Genomic DNA, 17,775 nt, shown 5'->3' on the forward strand with positions numbered 1-17,775 from the left:
TCAAACATTTCTTCTGCAGTTTCTTCACCTCTCATAGGCTTCATAGAATTGAAGGGAGTTAGGGCCTTGTTCTGGATTAGGCTTTGGCTTACGGGAATGTTGTGGCTGGTTTTCATCTTCTATCCAGAGCACTAAAACCTCCTCCTATCCTTCCCAGTGTGAGACCCTGGCCCTTGGTTCCAGAGGGAACAGAACAGACCCTATTCTCAAAGAATTTGGTTTATATGTTTTAACCCGTCTAGGGGTTACCTGGAGGATTTACACAAGGCATTTGTCTTTTTTTGCTTAACTCAGAATTCTCTCAGGTGATAAGCATAATTCATTCTTCAAAAACATTGTAAGGCAAACAACTCACTGCTACCTGAGGCAAAATAATGCAATTGAGTCAAATAAGAGACACACTGAAAGCATGGGAGAAAAAGCTGGGGAGAGACTTTCTTTGGGAAATTAAGGTATTGAAAAAGGTTTGCATATACAGGGGAATTCAAAAAGTTATGCACGTGCCTACAGCAGGATGCATGCTCAAAAAAGACCTGAAAAGATCCTAAACATTCACCTCTGGCCAATCTCTAGGCTCACTACAAGCAGGAAGTGAAAGCTGTGGTATAGTTTAAAGCAGCCTGTCTAAGCATTGAAGGAATTTCCCAACATGGAGCTGATCTGCAAAGACTGGGAGGGGTTTTTCCCTTTCATTTTTCTTTTTTTCCTTTCTTTTCTTTTCTTTCTTTCTTTCCATTTTTTTTCTTCTGAGTGGAGAGAAACCCAGGAGATCAAGGAAATCTCTGTCAAGACACTAGCTGACCAAAAGCTAAAAATCAAACACCTTTGAGATGATACATGGCAAAGAAAACAGAGTTTACAAAATAGTTTAGCAAAATTGTTGATACTTAGCAAACAAACAACTACCACTCACAGCAAACTATGATATTAAATCCTGAGGAAGAGTGTGATTTAGAGAATTACCATATTACTATATTCAAAGTGTTCAACTGTCAACAAAAAATTGCAATGGATGCAGAGGAACAAGAAATTGTGGCTCCTTCAAAGAAGAAATTAACAGAAACTGGGGAAGTATAGACATTAGACTTACTAGATAAAGATTTTAGATCAATTTTATTAAGTATGTTCATAAGGCTAAAGGAAGCTATGGACAAAGAGATAAAATAAACTAGGACAACAATGTGTGTACAAATAAAGAATATCAATAAAGATAGAAATTATAAAAAGGAACCAAACATAAATTCTGGAGACTAAGATACAATAACTGAAATGGAAAAACTCCCTAAAGGTTTCAATAGCAGATCTGAGTGGGCACAAGAAAGAACTGCCAGTTTTTAATGATAGGTCAGTTGAAATAATCCAGTCTGAGAAGCAGAAAGAAAAAAGAAGGAAGAAAAATGAACAGAGCCTAAAGGACCCGTGGAACTCCATCAAGTCACCAACATACATATAATGGAAATTTCAGAAAGAGAGGAGAAGAAAGAGATAAAGGAGCACAAAGAAAAGTTGAAGTAACGGCCTAAATATTCCCAAATTTGATAAAAGGCATGAATCTGCACCTCTGGGAAGCTCAACAAACTCCAAGAAAGATAAAAATAAAGAGATCCACACTGAGACACATTATAATCAAACCATTGAAATACAAAGAGAAAATCTTGAAAGCAGCAAGAGCAAAGTGACCCATCATGTACAAAGGATCACCAATAAAATTACACTCAATTTTCAGCAGACACCATGGAGGCTAGAAGCCAGTGGGATGACATACTCAAAGCACCGAAAGAAAAAACTGTCAACCAGGAATTCTATATTCTTCAAATAATCCTCATGAAGGAGAAATTGAATTACATAATTAAAAGTGAATATATCCTCATGAAGGAGAAATTAAGATACTCCTAAATGACTAAAAGCTTAGGGAATTCAACACTAATAGAAATGCCTTACAAGAAATGCTAACAGTAGTCCCTTCGGGCAGAAATGAAAAGATACTAAACAATAACTCGTAGACATAAGAAGAAATAAAGAACACTGGTAGAGGTAACTACATAGGTAAATACAAAAGCCAATGTTGTAATTTTGGTTTGTATTTTTTTTGCAATGTGATTTAAAATAAATGCATTAAACAATAATTCTAAATCTATGCTAATGGACATACAAAGTATAAAGATGTAATTTGTCACAACATCAACTTAAAGTGGGTGGGATTTAGCTGTATAGGAGCAGTTTTTGTATATAACTGAAATAAGGTAGTAGTATTTCAAAATAGATTGTTAACATTTTAAGAAATTAATTTTAATTCCCAAGGCAATCACCAAGAAATAACTTAAAAATTACAGAGAAGAAAATTAGGAAGGAATAAAAGTGACACACTATAAAAGAGATCAATTAAACATAAAAAAAGACAGTCACGGAGGATTTGAAGAACAAAGAAAATATAAGACATGAAGACAAATTAAAAATGGCAGAAATCCTTTCTAAGCAGTAATTACTTTAAATAAATGGATTAAACACTCCAATTAAAGAGCAAAGTTTGGCAGGAAGGGTTAAAAAAAGACAACAGACATCAAAAAAACTGGAAGGAAAAAACCATGATCCGTTTATATGTGGTGTAACAAGAGGCTCACTATTTTTTTCAGTTTTACTGAGAAATAATTGACATACATCAATGTATAAATACATCAGGATGGTTTGATTTACATATATTGTGAAATGATTACCACAATAGGTTTATTTAACATCTATCATCTCATATAGGTACAGTAAAAAGAAAAGTTGCAGAATATAAGATCAACACACAAAATTCAGTTATATTTCTATATATTACCTGTGAACAATCCAAAAAGGAAAGTAAGAAAGTAATTGTGCTTATAATAGCATCCAAAATGATAAATACCTCAAAATAAATTTAACCAAGAAGATGAAAGACTTGTACACTGATAACTATAAAACATTGCTGAAAAAAATTAAAGGAGACCTAAGTAAATGGAAATACATTCTATGTTTATGGATTGAAAGACAATATTATTAAGATGAGAATACCACCCAAAATAATCCCAAAGACTTTTTTGCAACAATAGAAAAAAAATCATCCTAAAATTTATATGGACTATCAAGGGATGCCCAAGTAGCCAAAACAATCTCAAAAAATAACAAAGTTAGGGACCTCATGCTTCCTGATTTGAAAACCTGCTATAAAGTTGTAGTGATCAAAATGGGTGGTACTAGCATAAAGATAGATATATAGACCAAAAGAATAGAATAGAGATTCCAGAAATAAACCCTCACGTATATGATTAAATGATTTTTGATAAAGGTGCCAAGACCATTAAATGGAGATAAAATGGCATTTTAAGCAGCTGGTGCTAGGACAACTAGATAGCCACATGCAAAAGAAAAAAGTAGGATTCAGACCTCATATCATATACAAAAATTAACTCAAAGTGGATCAACAATTTAAATGTAAGAGCCAAAATTATAAAACTCTTAGAAAAAAACTGGGGTATATATTTTTACCCTTTGCCTTGATAATAGATTCTTAGATATGACACTAGAAGCATGCTGAACAAAAGAAAAAAATAGACGTATTGAGCTTCATCAAAATTAAAATATTTTGTGCATCAAATAACTATCAAAAAAGTGAAAGGACAACTTACATAATGAGAGAAAATGTTTGCATATCCTATCTCTGCTAAGGTCTAGTATCCAGACTACATAAGGAACTTTTATAATCCAAGAACAAAAAGACAAACAATACAATTAAAAGACGGGCGTAGGACTTGAACAGACATTTTTCCAAAGAAAGAAAACAAATGGCCAACAAGCACAGGAAAAGGTGTTAAACATATTAGTCATTAGAGGAATGTAAATCAAAACTACAATGAGTTACTACTTCTCACACATTAAATGGCTATAAATAAAAAAAAACAAATAGAAAAAGAATTTGAGAAATTGGAGCTCTCATACAATGCTGTTGGGAATGTAAAATGGTGCAGCTGCTGTGGAAAACAGTTTGGTAGTTCCTCAGTTACACAGAATTGCCATATGACTCAGCAATTCCACTCCTAGGTATATACCTCATAGACTTGAAAATAGGTACTCAAATACATGTACACACATGCTCACGGCAGCAATATTTACCATAGTCAAAAAGTAGAGGAAACTGAAATGTACATCGATGGATGAATGGATAGGCAAAATGTGTAAATACACTCAATGAAGTATAATTCAATCACAAAATAGAATCAAGTACATTCTCTGAGCAACTTCCCCTCTTCTACCCTGGAAGGTGTCAGAAATTTCTTCTCTGGAGAGGGCAAAATAGAGGCTCTTTAGCTGGGGAACACCAGGCACAGATCAAGACATGGGTACTTAAAAAATCTCCCCAAAATAACAACAAAAGAAACCCAAGGAGATTAACCCAATGCAAACTGAATGCTACACACAAAGACTCCTCTGAAATCCTCTCCTCTCTCATGGAAGGCTTGTAGAACATAGGTAGTCAGACTCTTAACCATCCATTATCTGGATGTACCACAGCTAATTTATCCATTTACTTACTGAAGGGCATCTTGATTGGATCAAGTTCTGGCAATTATCAATAAAGCTGCTATAAATATCTGTGTGCAGGTTTTTGTGTAGGCATAGTTTTTAACTCCTTTGGGTAAATGTCGAGGAGCATGACTGCTGGATTGTATGGCAACAATATTTTTATTTTTGTAAGGAATAGCCACACAGTCTTCCAAAGTACCACACTCTTCCAAAATGGTACCACTATACCATTTTGAATTCCCACCAGCAATGATGGAGAGTTTCTGTGATTCCACATCCTCATCAGCATTTTTTAAAATTAATTAATTTATTTTTAACTTATTGGCTGTGTTGTGTCTTTGTTGCTGCCCATGGGCTGTCTGTAGTTGTGGAGAGTGGGGGCTACTCTTCATTGCAGTGCCTGGGCTTCTTATTTCGGTAGCTTCTCTTGTTGCGGACCAAGGGCTCTAGGCATGTGGGCTTCAGTGTGTGGCATGTGGGCTCAGTAGTTGTGGCTTTTGGGCTCTAGAGTGCAGGCTCAGTAGTTGTGGTGCAGGGGCTCAGTTTCTCCAAGGCATGTGGGATCTTCCCAGACCAGGGCTCAAACTTGTGTCCCCTGCATTGGCGGGGAGATTTTTAACCACTGTGCCGTCAGGAAAGCTCCTCGTCAGCATTTTGTGTTGTCATTGTTCCAGATTTTGACACTTCTAATGTGTGTTGTAGTAGCTGTTTTATTTAGTTTTGTTTGTTTGTTTATTTGTTCGTTTGGCTTGCCGGATCCTAGTTCCCTGACCAGGGATGAACATGGGCCCCAGCAGTGAAAGTGCCAAGTCCCAACCACTGGACTTCCAGGGAACTTTCCTCATTTTTGTTTTAATTTGTATTTTCATGATGACATATGATGTGGAGCATATTTTCATATATTTACTTGCTATCTGTATGTCTTTTTTGATGAGGTGTCTGTTAAGCTCTTTGGCCCATTTTAAAATTTGGTTGTTTGTTTTCTTTTTGTTGAGGATCAAAAGTTATTTGTATTTTTTGGACAACAGTCCTTTTTCAGATGTATCTTTAGCAAATGTTTTCTTCCAGTGTGTGGCTTGTCTTGTTATTCTCTTGACATTTCCTTTTACAGGGCAGACATTTTTAATTTTAATGAAGTCCAGCTTATCAATTATTACTTAATGGATTATGCTTTTGCTGTCGTTTCTAAAAAGTCATTGCCATACCCAAGGTCATATTTTCTTCTAGGAGTTTTCTAGTTTTGCTTTTTACTTTTAGGTCTACAATGAGTTTTTAGTTAATTTTTCTGAAGGATGTAAGATCTATGTCTAGTTTAATTTTTTTTTCTTTTGCATTTGGATATCCAGTTGTTCCAGCACCATTTGTTGAAAAAACTCTCTTTGCTCCAGTTTTTTGTTGTTGTTGTTGTTCCTTTGACAGAGATCAGTTGACTATATTAATGTGGGTTTATTTCTGAGCTCTCTATTCTGTCCCTCCAACAGAATCTATTCTGTTGTTTTGATTACTGTAGCATTGTAGTAAGTCTTCAAGTTGAGTTGTGTCAGTCCTCCAACTTTTTTCTTTGTCTTCAATATTGTGCTGGCTCTTCTGGATCTCTTGCCCCTTCATATAAACTTTAGAATCAATTCATTAATATGCACAAAATAACTTGCTGGGATTTTGATTGGGACTACATTGTATCTATAGATCAATTTGGAAGAACAGACATCATGACAATGCTGAGTCTTCCTATCAATAAACATGGAATATTTCTCCATTTATTTCATTCTTTGATTTTGTTCATCAGAGTTTCATAGTTTTCCTCGTAATAGATTTTGTACATACAGTATTTTGTTAGATTTTATTCCTATTTCATTTTTGGAGTGCTAATGTAAATCATATTGTTTTAAATTTCAAATTCCTTTGTTAATTGTTGGCATATAGGAAAGAGATTGACTTTTGTATACTATTAACCTTGTACCCTGCAACATTGCTGTAATCACTTAATAGTTCAGTAGTTTTTTGCTAATTCTTTCAGATTTTCTATATATACGATTGTCATCTGAGAACAAAAACAGCTTTATTTCTTCCTTTCCAATCTGTATTTCTTTTATTTCCTTTTTCTTATCTTACTGCATTAACTTGGACTTCCAGTAGGATGTTGAAAAGGAGTGGTGAGAGGGGACATTGTTGCCTTGGTCCTGATCTTAGTGGAAAATCTAGTTTCTAGAAGAAACCTATTAAGTATATTAGCTATGGTTTTTGTAGATGTTCTGTATCAAGCTGAGGAAGTTCCCCCTCTGTTCCTAGTTTACTGAGAGTTTTTATCATGAATGAGTGTTGGATTTTCTCAACTGCTTTTTCTGCATCTGTTAGTATGATCAAGTTATTTTTATTCTTTGGCCTTTGATGTGATGGATTACATCAATCAATTTTCCAATGTTGAACTAGCTTTGCATTCCTGAGATAAACTCCACTTAGTTGTGATGTATAATTCTCTTTATATATTGTTGGATTTGATTGCTAATAGTTTGTAGATGATTTTTGCATCTATATTCATGAGAGTTATTGGTCTGCCATCTTTCTTTCTTATGGTGTTTTTGTCTGTTTTTGGTATTAGAATAACGCTGGCCTCAAAGTATGAGTAAAGAGATATTCCCTCTGTTTCTATCCTTTGAAAGATATTGCAAGAATTTGATGTAATTTTCTCCTTAAATTAATGGTAGAAGTCGGTGGATCTATCTGGGCCTGGTGCTTTCAGTGTTGGAAGATTATCAATTATTGATTCAATTACCTTAATTGATATAGGGCTATATAGATTTTCTATTTCTTCTTGTGTGAGTTTTGGCAGATTTTGTCTCAAGGAATTGGACAATTTTATCAAGGTTATCAAATCTATTGGCATAGAGTTGTTCATAGTATTCATTTGTTATCTTTTTAATGTCTATGGGGTCTGTAATGATATTATCTCTTTTACTTATGATATTAGTAATTTTTTTCTTAGTTATCCTGGCTAGAGGCTTATTGATTTTATTGATCTTTTCTAAGAACCAACTTTTAGGTTCACTGACTTTCTCTATTGATTTCCTGTTTTTGATTTTACTGATTTCAGCTCTAATTCTTTTTTATCTTATTTTTTTCATTGAGATATAATTGACATATAACATTAGTTTCAGGTGTATGGCATATCAGTTAGATGTTCGTATATATTGTGAAATGATCATGATCATAAGTCTAGGTAACATTCATTACCATGCATAGATAGAAAAGCTTTTTTCTTTTGAAGAGTATTTTTAAGATCTGCTCTCTTAGCAAATTCCAAATATACAATACAGTATTATTAACTATAGTCACCACTGTGTACATTACACCCCCATGCCTTATTTATTTTGTAGAGGGAAGTTGGTGCTTTTTAACCTCCTTCCCCCATTTCGCCCACACCTCACTCCCTTGCCTCTGGCAATTACCAATCTGTTCTCTGTGTTCAGGAGTAGCACGCGTGCGCGCTCTCTCTCTCTCTCTAGATTCCACATATAAGTGATATCATAAGGTATTTATCTTTTTCTGTCTGACATATTTCATGTAGTTTAATACTCTCAATATCCATCCATGTTGTTGCAGATGGCAAGATTTCATTCTTTTTTTTATGGCTATGTAATATCACATTTTTTTTATGGCTATGTAATATCACATCTTCTTTTCCGTTCATCCATCAAGGAGCACCTAAGTTGCTTCCATATCTTGGCTACTGTAAATAATTTTGCATTGAACATGGGGGTGCATATATCTTTTCAAATTAATGTTTTCCTTTCCTTCATATAAATACCTAGAAGTGGAATTGCTGGATCATATGGCAGTTCTATTTTTAGTTTTTTGAGGAACCTCCATACTGCTTTCCATAGTGCCTGCACTAGGTTACATTTTCACCAATGGTGCACAAGTGTTCCCTCTTCTCCACATCTTTGCCAACACTTATTTTTTGTATTTTTGATAATACCCATTTTAACAGGCATGAGATGATATCTCATTGGATTTTGATTTTCATTTCCCAGAAGGTTAGTGATGTTGAGCACTTTCTCATGTACATGTTGGCTTTCTGTATGACATCTTTGAAAAAAGTCTATTCAGGTCCTCCACCCATTTTTAAAATTAGGTTGTTTGTTTTTAATGTTGAATTATATGAGTTCTGTGTATATTTTAGATATTAACCCTTTATAAGCTATATTGCTTGAAAATATCTACTCCCATTCAGTAGGATGACTTCATTTTGTTGATAGTTTCCTCTGCTGTGTAAAAGCCTTTTAGTTTGATACACTAGTCCCATTTGTTTATTTTTGCTTTTGTATCCCTTGCCTGAGGACACATATCCAAAAAAGTATTATTAAGACCAGTGTCAAAGAGCATACTTCCTATGTTTTCTTCCAGAAATTTTATGATTTCAGGTCTTACATGCAAGTCTTTAATCCATTTTGAGTTAATTTTTATGTATGGTGTAAGATAGTGATCTAGTTTCATTCTTTTGCCTGTAGTTGTCCAGTTTTTCCAACACTACTTACTGAAGAGACATTTCTCTCTCCATTGTATATTCTTGGCTCTTTTGTTACAAGTTAGTTGACAACATATGTGTGAGTTTATTTCTGGGCTCTCTATTTTGTTCCATTGATCTATGTGTCTGTTTTTATGTCAATATAATACTGTTTTAATCACCATATCTTTGTAATATAGTTTCAAAGAAGAGTATGATGCCTCCAACTTTGTTCCTTGTTACGCAGGATTGCTCTGGCTGTTTGGGTTTTCTTGTGTTTCCATACAAATTTTAAGACAATTTGTTCTATTTCTATGAAAAATGTCACTGGAATTTTGATGGAGATTGCATTGAATCTTTAGAAGTGCCTTGGGAAGTATGGACAATTAACAATACTTATTCATCTAATTCATAAGCGTGAAATATCCATATATAGATAGTTATTTGTGTCTTCTTTAATTTCTTTCACTAATGTCTTTTGGTTTTCAATATACAGGTCTTTCACCTTCCTGTTTAAATGTATTCCTAGGTGGTGTTTTTTTTTTTTTTTTTTGGAGAGGGGGGATGCATTTGTGAATAGGATTTTTTTCTTTATTTCTCTTTGTGATAACTTATTATTGGTGTATAGAAATGCAGCAGATTGTGTACTGATTTTGTATCCTATAATTTACTGAATTCCTTTATTTGTTCTAACAATTTTTTGATGAAGTCTTTAGGGTTTTCTGTATGTGTCATATGCAAAGAGTGACAGTTTCACTTTTTCCTTCCTATTTGGATGCCTATTTCTTTTTCTTGCCTATTTTATCCATCTAGGACTTCCAATACTATGTTGAACAAAAGTGGAAAGTGGGGCATCCTTGTCTTATCCCTGATCTTAGAGGAAATGCTTTCAGCTTCTTATTGTTGAGTATGATGTTAGATGTGGGCTTGTCATATATGGCCTTTAATATGTTGAGGTCTGTTCCCTCTATACCCACTTTGTTGTCAGTTTTTATCACAAATGGATGTTGACTTTTGTCAAATGCTTTTTCTCCTCTATTAAGATGATCATATAGTTTTATGCTTCGTTTTGTTAATCTGCTATATCACATTGACTGATTTGGGAATAAAAACTTCAGTTTGATCCCATTCTAAAGTTCAAGATTTTTTCCCATATCTTATGTTTTTGATGTCACATTTTATATCTTTTTATTTTATGTATTCATTGAATAATTATTGTAATCATAGCTATTTTTACTATTTTTTCTTTTAATCTTCATACTAGCTTAAAAGTGATTAATCCACTACCTTTACTATATTTTCAGTGAGACTTGTTCTTTCATGTTTCCTTGTTACTAATAAGCATCCTTTCTTTTCAGCTTAAAGAAGTCCCTTTAGCATTTTTTTTCAAGAGGGTATTAAATTGTTTATTTATTACATGTGATAATGGATGATACACAAGCTTCATTCCCATCTATAAATTTATCTGATACCATAATTCAAGTTAGATATATTGCATAGGATGTGCCAACAATCATATTAATAACCAAAAAACTCCATGACTTTGCTTGGGTGACCCTTTTAACAGTGAACTCCAGGTCACAACACAGTAACTGTCAGTTCAATTACACCAAGGTTTCTGAAGACAATGGCTTCTCCACCCAAGCAGGTTGTAAATAAATTTTGAATGGAACCTGGCATCACCCTAAAGGAGTTCTAACTTCACACTGTTGGGGTAGTTTACCAAAATGGCTTCAGACTAGACTAACTTTACACAGCACTTTTAAAAAAGACACATTTATTCAGTGTCATGATCTGACTATTACATTTAGCAATCAACAGCATGGGTGCAAAAAAAATCTACATGAAAACCCTTTGTTGGAATGCTTTACACTCTCAACAGAACAGAAACTAAAATAACATGTTATACAATTAGTCATAAATACAGTCCTCGAGATTTTTTTCCCCCCATATACATGAGTATTGTCTAAAACATGTCTTCTTTGTAGCAGCTGGGCCCTGCTGCCATTGTGCTTGGCTGAGTCGCAAATCTGTTGTAATCTGTAGCTTCCCTGTCTCTTCTCTGGCTCTCCTCTCCTGCTAAGCTTTGTTTCCTGGCAGTAATTAAAACGTTCTGCCACTGCCATAGCTACTGCTGCTGCTGGAACCACCATAACCACCTTGGTTTCGTGGTTTGGCAAAGTATCGGCCTCCACCAGCATAGGGCCCAGAAATTCTGCCTCCAAAGTTTTCCCCTTTCATGGGTCCAAAGTTTGAAGACTGATTGTTGTAATCGCCAAAATCATTGTAGCGTCTGCCATCTCCAAAACTGCTTCCACTGTTACCAAATCCATTATAGCCATCCCTACTGCCACCATATCCACCACCACCACGGCTGCCACCAAAGCCACCTCGACCACTGAAGTTTCCTCCACGACCAAAGTTGTCATTCCCACCACAACCACCTCCATGACCTCCACTCAGATTTCCAGAATCACTTCAACTCTTTGGCTGGATGAAGTGCCGAGACCAGCTCGGCGACTCGAGGTGAGTGACGGGTGCCGCAAGCTTGAAGAAGACACAGACACAGACAGAAGAGAAAAGTGGGACCGGGGGGCTCAAGACCTCTCGGATCAAGAGCCCTGCTGACTCATTCCAGGTTGCTTTTATTGAGTTCTTCAGCTAACATTCTCAGGTTACACTCATAAACAATCAAAGGCCTCACATGACTGAGGCAATTATCTTTGTTTGCCTCCTGGGTCCAAGTTGAGCAGGTGTGGATTTGAGCTGGGCCTGGAGAGCAAAACAGCCCTGGGGGCAGGAGACCTCTCTCAGATATTGGGGGTCTGTGCCCCACCCCTGTTGGCCCCTCTGCGACTGTGCCTGTCTTAGGTTGTTCCTCCTCTGAGGAATCTTACCCATCTTTGGCTAACCAGCCGTCCTTCAGGGCCAAACAGGGTGATATTAGTCTCCACGCCCCGCACCCTCAGCTCCTCCACTGCTCAAGCAGGACATTCTGAATCCCATCGCTCGGCCCACATACTTTAACATTTTCAAGGTTTCAGAAAGGCTCCTGAATGTCTTCCCACAATGAAGCACTAGCCATCTCTTACTTAGATAGGGCTTCCCTTCCTTCACAGTTGTGGCCGTTCACAGTGGCGTATTTCTGAATGACAGTCTTGTCTAGGGAGTCATGGTCATCAGAGGTTACGGAAGCAAAGCCTTGCTTCTTGCCACTGCCTTGATCAGTCATGATTTCAATCACTTCAGTTTTCCCATACTGTTCAAAATAATCTGTTAGGTGATGTTTGTCAGTCTTCTTTAATACCGCCAACAAAAATGTTTTTCACAGTTAAGCGTGCACCAAGTCTTTGAGAATCTTCTCTTGAGATGGCCCTCTTTGGTTCCACAGCTCTTCCATCCACCTTGTGTGGCCTTGCACTCATGGAGGCATCCACCTCCGCCTATGTGACAAACCCGAAGCCTCTGGAGCGCTTGGTGTTTGGATCCCTCATTACCACACAGTCTGTGAGTGTTCCCCATGGCTCAGAATGGCTCCTCAGACTCTCATCAGTTGTTTCAAAGCTCAAACCTCCGATGAAGAGCTTCGTCAGCTATTCAGGCTCTTTGAGAGACTGTGACTTAGACACAATGGCAATGGAGCGGGGAGACTTCAACGACGCTTACTGGGCAGCATCCACAGGCAGAAAGGGTCCTTTAGCATTTCCTGTAACAGCAGTTTATTGGTGATAAATTCTTTTAACTTTTGCTTATCCGGAAAACTCTATGTCTCCCTCAATTCTGAATAACTTTGGCAGATAGAGTATTCTTGGTTGAAAGTTTTTTTCTTTCGGCACTTTTACTACATCATGCTACTCCCTTCTGGCCTGCAAACTTTCTGCTGAAAAATCTGCCGGTAGTCTAATAGGGGTCCCCTTGTATGTAACAAGTTGTTTTTCTCTTGCTGCTTTTAATATTCTCTCCTTGTCTTTAATGTTTGACATTCTAGTTATAATGTGTCTTGGTGTGGGTCTCTTTGGTTTTCTCTTATTAGGCACTGTCTGGGCTTCCTGGATCTGGGTGTCTATTTCCTTCCCGAGGTTAGGGAAGTTTTCAGCCACTATGTCTTCAAATAGGATTTCTGTCTTTTTCTCTCCTGTTCTATATTTTTCACTCTTTGTTCTCTTTCCTTTTCAGTTTTGGACATTTCCGTTGAGATTTCTTCAAGCTCAGATATTCTTTCCTCAGCAGTGTCCAGTGTACTAATAAGGCCACCAAAGGCATTTTTCTGCAGTGTTTTTGATCTCTCACTTTTCTTTTGGTCCTTTTTTAATGCTTTCCATCTCTCTGCTTACATTGTCAATCTGTTCTTGCATATTGTCTACTTTACCCATTAGAGCCCTTAGTATTAATCATAGTTGCTTTAAATTCCTGGTCTTATAATTCCAATATCCCTGCCATGTCTAGTTTTGATGTTTGCCGTACCTCTTCAAATTTTTTTTTATCTTTTAGTACGTTTTATAGTTTTTTCTTGATAGACATACATGACGTATCAGGTAAATCAGGCCTTCAGTAATGTGGTGGTAAGATGTGGAGGAGGCATGCTAACAGTCCTTTGATTAGCTTCATATGCCTGTGGATGATGAACTTCACAAATGTGTCTCAGGTTTTTTTCCACCCTTAGGTAGGACAAGATGTCTCCAGTGTGCTGGTGCTGTGTATTTCCCTTCCCTCAGGTCAGCTAGGCTCTGAAAAGACCCTGGCAGGCTATTCTCTGGTTAACTAGTTATTCTGAGGGCAGGCATTATTAAGAACAGAGTGCTCTGTTATATTTCAAAATGGTTCCTTTTCCCCGTCCCCTGACAGAAGCATGAGGGATTTTTTTTTTTTTTTTTTTTTTTCTGATAAGCACTCTGGGCATCTGGTCCAGCTCCTGGAGATAAAGCTCACAAAATGTGGGGGCTTCCCTATGACTGGGTACCTTAGAGTTTTTAACTCCCAGACCTGTCCACACTGAGCCTTCACCAATTCATCATTTACAGTTCAGGTTTTCCTATCCAAGAAGTTTCTACTTCTGAGTCTCTGCTCCAGTACACTGTGACTCACCAATCTTAGAAGCAGCAGTTTTTCCCCTGTGTCCTTATCTCTTTTTAAGATCCCAGAAGAGGTGCTGATTTTTCAGTTTGTTTAATTTTCTACTTGTTGTTAGTGCAGAACGGCAACTTCCAAGCCCCTTAACTGTGGAACTGGAAACTGCAAGTCCCATCATCTTAACGTGAGCACAGAATGCTCAGGTGAATCTGCCCAGATTCATCTCTGTATCTAGCTGGCTTTTTAACATTCTTATTGTAGTCCCCGCTCTCCTTTCCAATAGGTCTCCTTAGGTAAGTTGAGAAAACTCATTTCATTGCACAGACATGTTCTGTTTTACCATACTGCTGAGAGCTGCAGAGAAGTCATGGTGAAGAGAAAACACAAAGTAGCCCACTTACCTGACCATGTTTTTGTGGACATTCAGTGCCTAGCTTGTCAGGTGCTGGTAGTGGCTTAAGCTCTGTGTTTCCAAGGACTTAATCATGGTCTCACCCTATGATTTCCCTATAAGTGTCTCATAAACTCTCAAGGGAGCTGAAGTCAGATTATGGCCCAGATGGTTCTGCTTGTCTTCTCTTGGGAGTCCTCATCTAATTGTCCTCACCTAATAGTGGTTTTGTTTCCTCCTTATGCAACTGTGTTAGTGTTTGCTATTCTGTTTTTTTAACTAGACAGTGGATTATATAGGTATACATTGTTTGATGGTTGATGGGCTTGTTAGTCCTTGGCAATTTCAGCCTAATTTGTGGACATCAAAGTGGCCTTAGTGGTCAAAGATGGACCCAAGCAGAGAAATGCAGGTGCTGTTAGTTGGGAGACTGGAGAGTAAGAGGTAATGCAGAATGGATACAGGCAGGACCCCAATAACATTTGCCGCAGGAGAAAAAAAGGTTAAAACAAAGCAAAGGAAGGATCAAAACAAAAGTTATGAAAAGTGAATACTTCTTTTCGAGGTAGCTAGAAGGAAGAGACCTATGATGGGAGAGTGTCCAGGGGCTTCTAAGCAACTGAGGCTGTTCTATTTCTTATCTTGGTTGGTGAGTACATGGTATTAATTCTTTCTTTACATTACACATATATGTGTTATATACTCTTCTGTGAAGGTATATATTTCACAGTAGTAAAGATTTTATTAAAATAATAGGTATAGCACAGGGAACTCTACTCAATACTCTGTAATGACCTGTATAGGAAAAGAATCTAAAAGAGAGTGGATATATGTTTACATATCACTGATTCACTTTGCTGTACACCTGAAACTAACACAACATTGTAAATCAACTATACTCCAATAAAAATTTAAAAACTAATGGCACAGTTTATGTTAAAGAATTTGATACAGACCAAGTAAATATTGAGATTTTATGGATGAATAAAAAAGCATGTCTTCCTTGCCTGATTTTTGTTGAAATTGAAAGAGATTCAGGAGTCAGAGAGATGGAAATAAAAATAGTACCTTTATTACTGATGAAGTTAATTGAAAAATGTAGCCTTAAATCCACAGCTACGTGGACTTGCTATTTTTCCCCTCCAGCATAGATCTTACCAACAGTAATTGGCACAGCTAGAAAAGTACAGACCTCTTCTGCATGGGTGAGAACAGACCAGAATGCATGCTTCCTGCAAGTGGGCAGACTTAACAAAAGAATCCGGAAGTGACAGAGCTGCAGTTTCTTCTCCTAAACTCTCCTATAGGATTAGTCATTTCTCTTTCCCGGGCAGTGAGTGAATGAAGGACATAGAGAAGCCAGAAATGTCATTTTAGCTGAAGCTGCCTCTATAAAGATTCACAAAAACTGAGGAAAAAGTTTCCAACCTAACAGTATACCTACAATAATTTATTATAGAAGTGGCATTTCGAATAAATAAATAATTCAGTTAATGTATTAGTGTTCCTGGCTAACTTTTGAAAATACAGTTAAATCCTAAAACTTGGTAGATTTCATAAAAACAATGTGTTTTCTATGCATATTATACTACAATAAAAATTCTTTTTAAAAGGTATATGTGATATGAGCTCATTTTTATTAAAAATATACATATGTATTTGTTCATATACAAAGACATATATTTATATCAATCTGGAAGGGCATGCATGAAAATGTTAGCAGTCATTATTTCCAGGTGATGGAAATGTAAGTTTCATTTACCTTTCCTTTTACAGTAAGCATGTCTTTTTACTTAGCTAAAATAAAATTATTTTTCTATAAATGTTATGTGGCCAATAGTTACTCTTTTATAGTCTGAATTAAACTAGTAGATAGAAACAATGTTTTAAAACTTGTGAAAACTATTTACACAATCTTACACTCAGAAATGCTCAAAACATAGGCATAGTTAGGAATATGTTTTTCTGATAGTAGTTAAAATAAGATGCTTTTAATAGTATATGACTATAAAATTGGAAGTCACACTCATTGTTTATTATTCTATTTTGCACATGATGTTATGGCATGTACATAATATCTGTTTCTTAGGTTAGTTAAATTTATTCCAATGAACAATTGTAATGATGTTACCTAAACTAAAATTACCAATGTTATTTATCTTTAAAGAAGAAACAACTTTAAATCACCCTAACATCTTAACATCGCTCATTTATGACTTTTATATTTATTTATGTAACAATTATCTTATTAGTGACCATGTAACAATATATTTCTATATGCTCAACTTACTAAACTTTTAGTTAAAGGAAGAAAAAAGAAGGTTAGGTAATTCAATATTCAAAGAAATAATTTCTTTCTAAGGTCTTTTACTTTTTGACCATGGAAATTGTACCCTTTTCAATTCAGCAAAATATACTAGGTATTTATTTACTCTGCGCCTGACTTTGTTAAATACTATTAAGATAAGTTCATTGAGATAGAAATGTTATTATGAAATGTGAATTAACATTCTCACTAATTGAAAACATTGTTAAATACCAGAGTTCTTCATTCCACGTCTTGAAAATAAAAGTTCTAACAACGAAGTAGTTGTGTTTATTAGGTCTAGATCCTGTTTTGGTTTTCAGGGAAAATAACTTTTTATTAAATCACTGTCCTTCACCTGAAAGTTTAGTAAGGTTAGCATGTAGGAATATATCATTACATGGTCACTGATAAAGTAACTTCTATATGAGAATTTCATTGTTGTATCAGCGATAAAAGGGGTTGGGATCTTTTCATTTTTATATATTAAAGATAAATAACATTACCAATTTTTGCTTGGAAGCCATTGCTATATTTGCTCATTTGGGTAAATATAGATAAATTAAACAAAAATTTAAAGAGGGAAGGTAATAACTGTACTATTCTTTAAATTTCCTGAGCAGAGTCTATCACTTTCCCAAGTACAATCTCTACACATAAGTATGTAGGAAATTTAACTTGATAAAAATGGAATTATATGATTACAAATAAAAAGTACTGTAGAATATAGCATATTATATGTTAACCTTAAGTAAAGGACATTAAAACCTTATTATAACATGGTTGTCCAGGGCCATATCAAGGCAGCCCTATACCGACAGACTGTTGAGATTATGTGGCACCAGTTTGGGCTAGAGGGAGGAAGGTGTGAGGATCAGAATGGATGTGAGGATTATTTGGGGCTATTACTAAAACATTAAGGTATTTGTAGATGCTAAAAGTGTAATGGCTAAGAATCTC

The 17,775-nt window shown here is 35.9% G+C and overlaps 1 protein-coding gene across 1 annotated transcript in view; it reads left to right on the forward strand.

Moving 5' to 3' along the window:
* Positions 1-17,775, forward strand: part of DNAI4 (dynein axonemal intermediate chain 4) — a 123,672-nt gene that overhangs the window by 49,203 nt on the left and 56,694 nt on the right.

This window comes from Hippopotamus amphibius, chromosome 1 (genome assembly GCF_030028045.1).
Source record: "Hippopotamus amphibius kiboko isolate mHipAmp2 chromosome 1, mHipAmp2.hap2, whole genome shotgun sequence".
NCBI lineage: Eukaryota > Metazoa > Chordata > Mammalia > Artiodactyla > Hippopotamidae > Hippopotamus > Hippopotamus amphibius.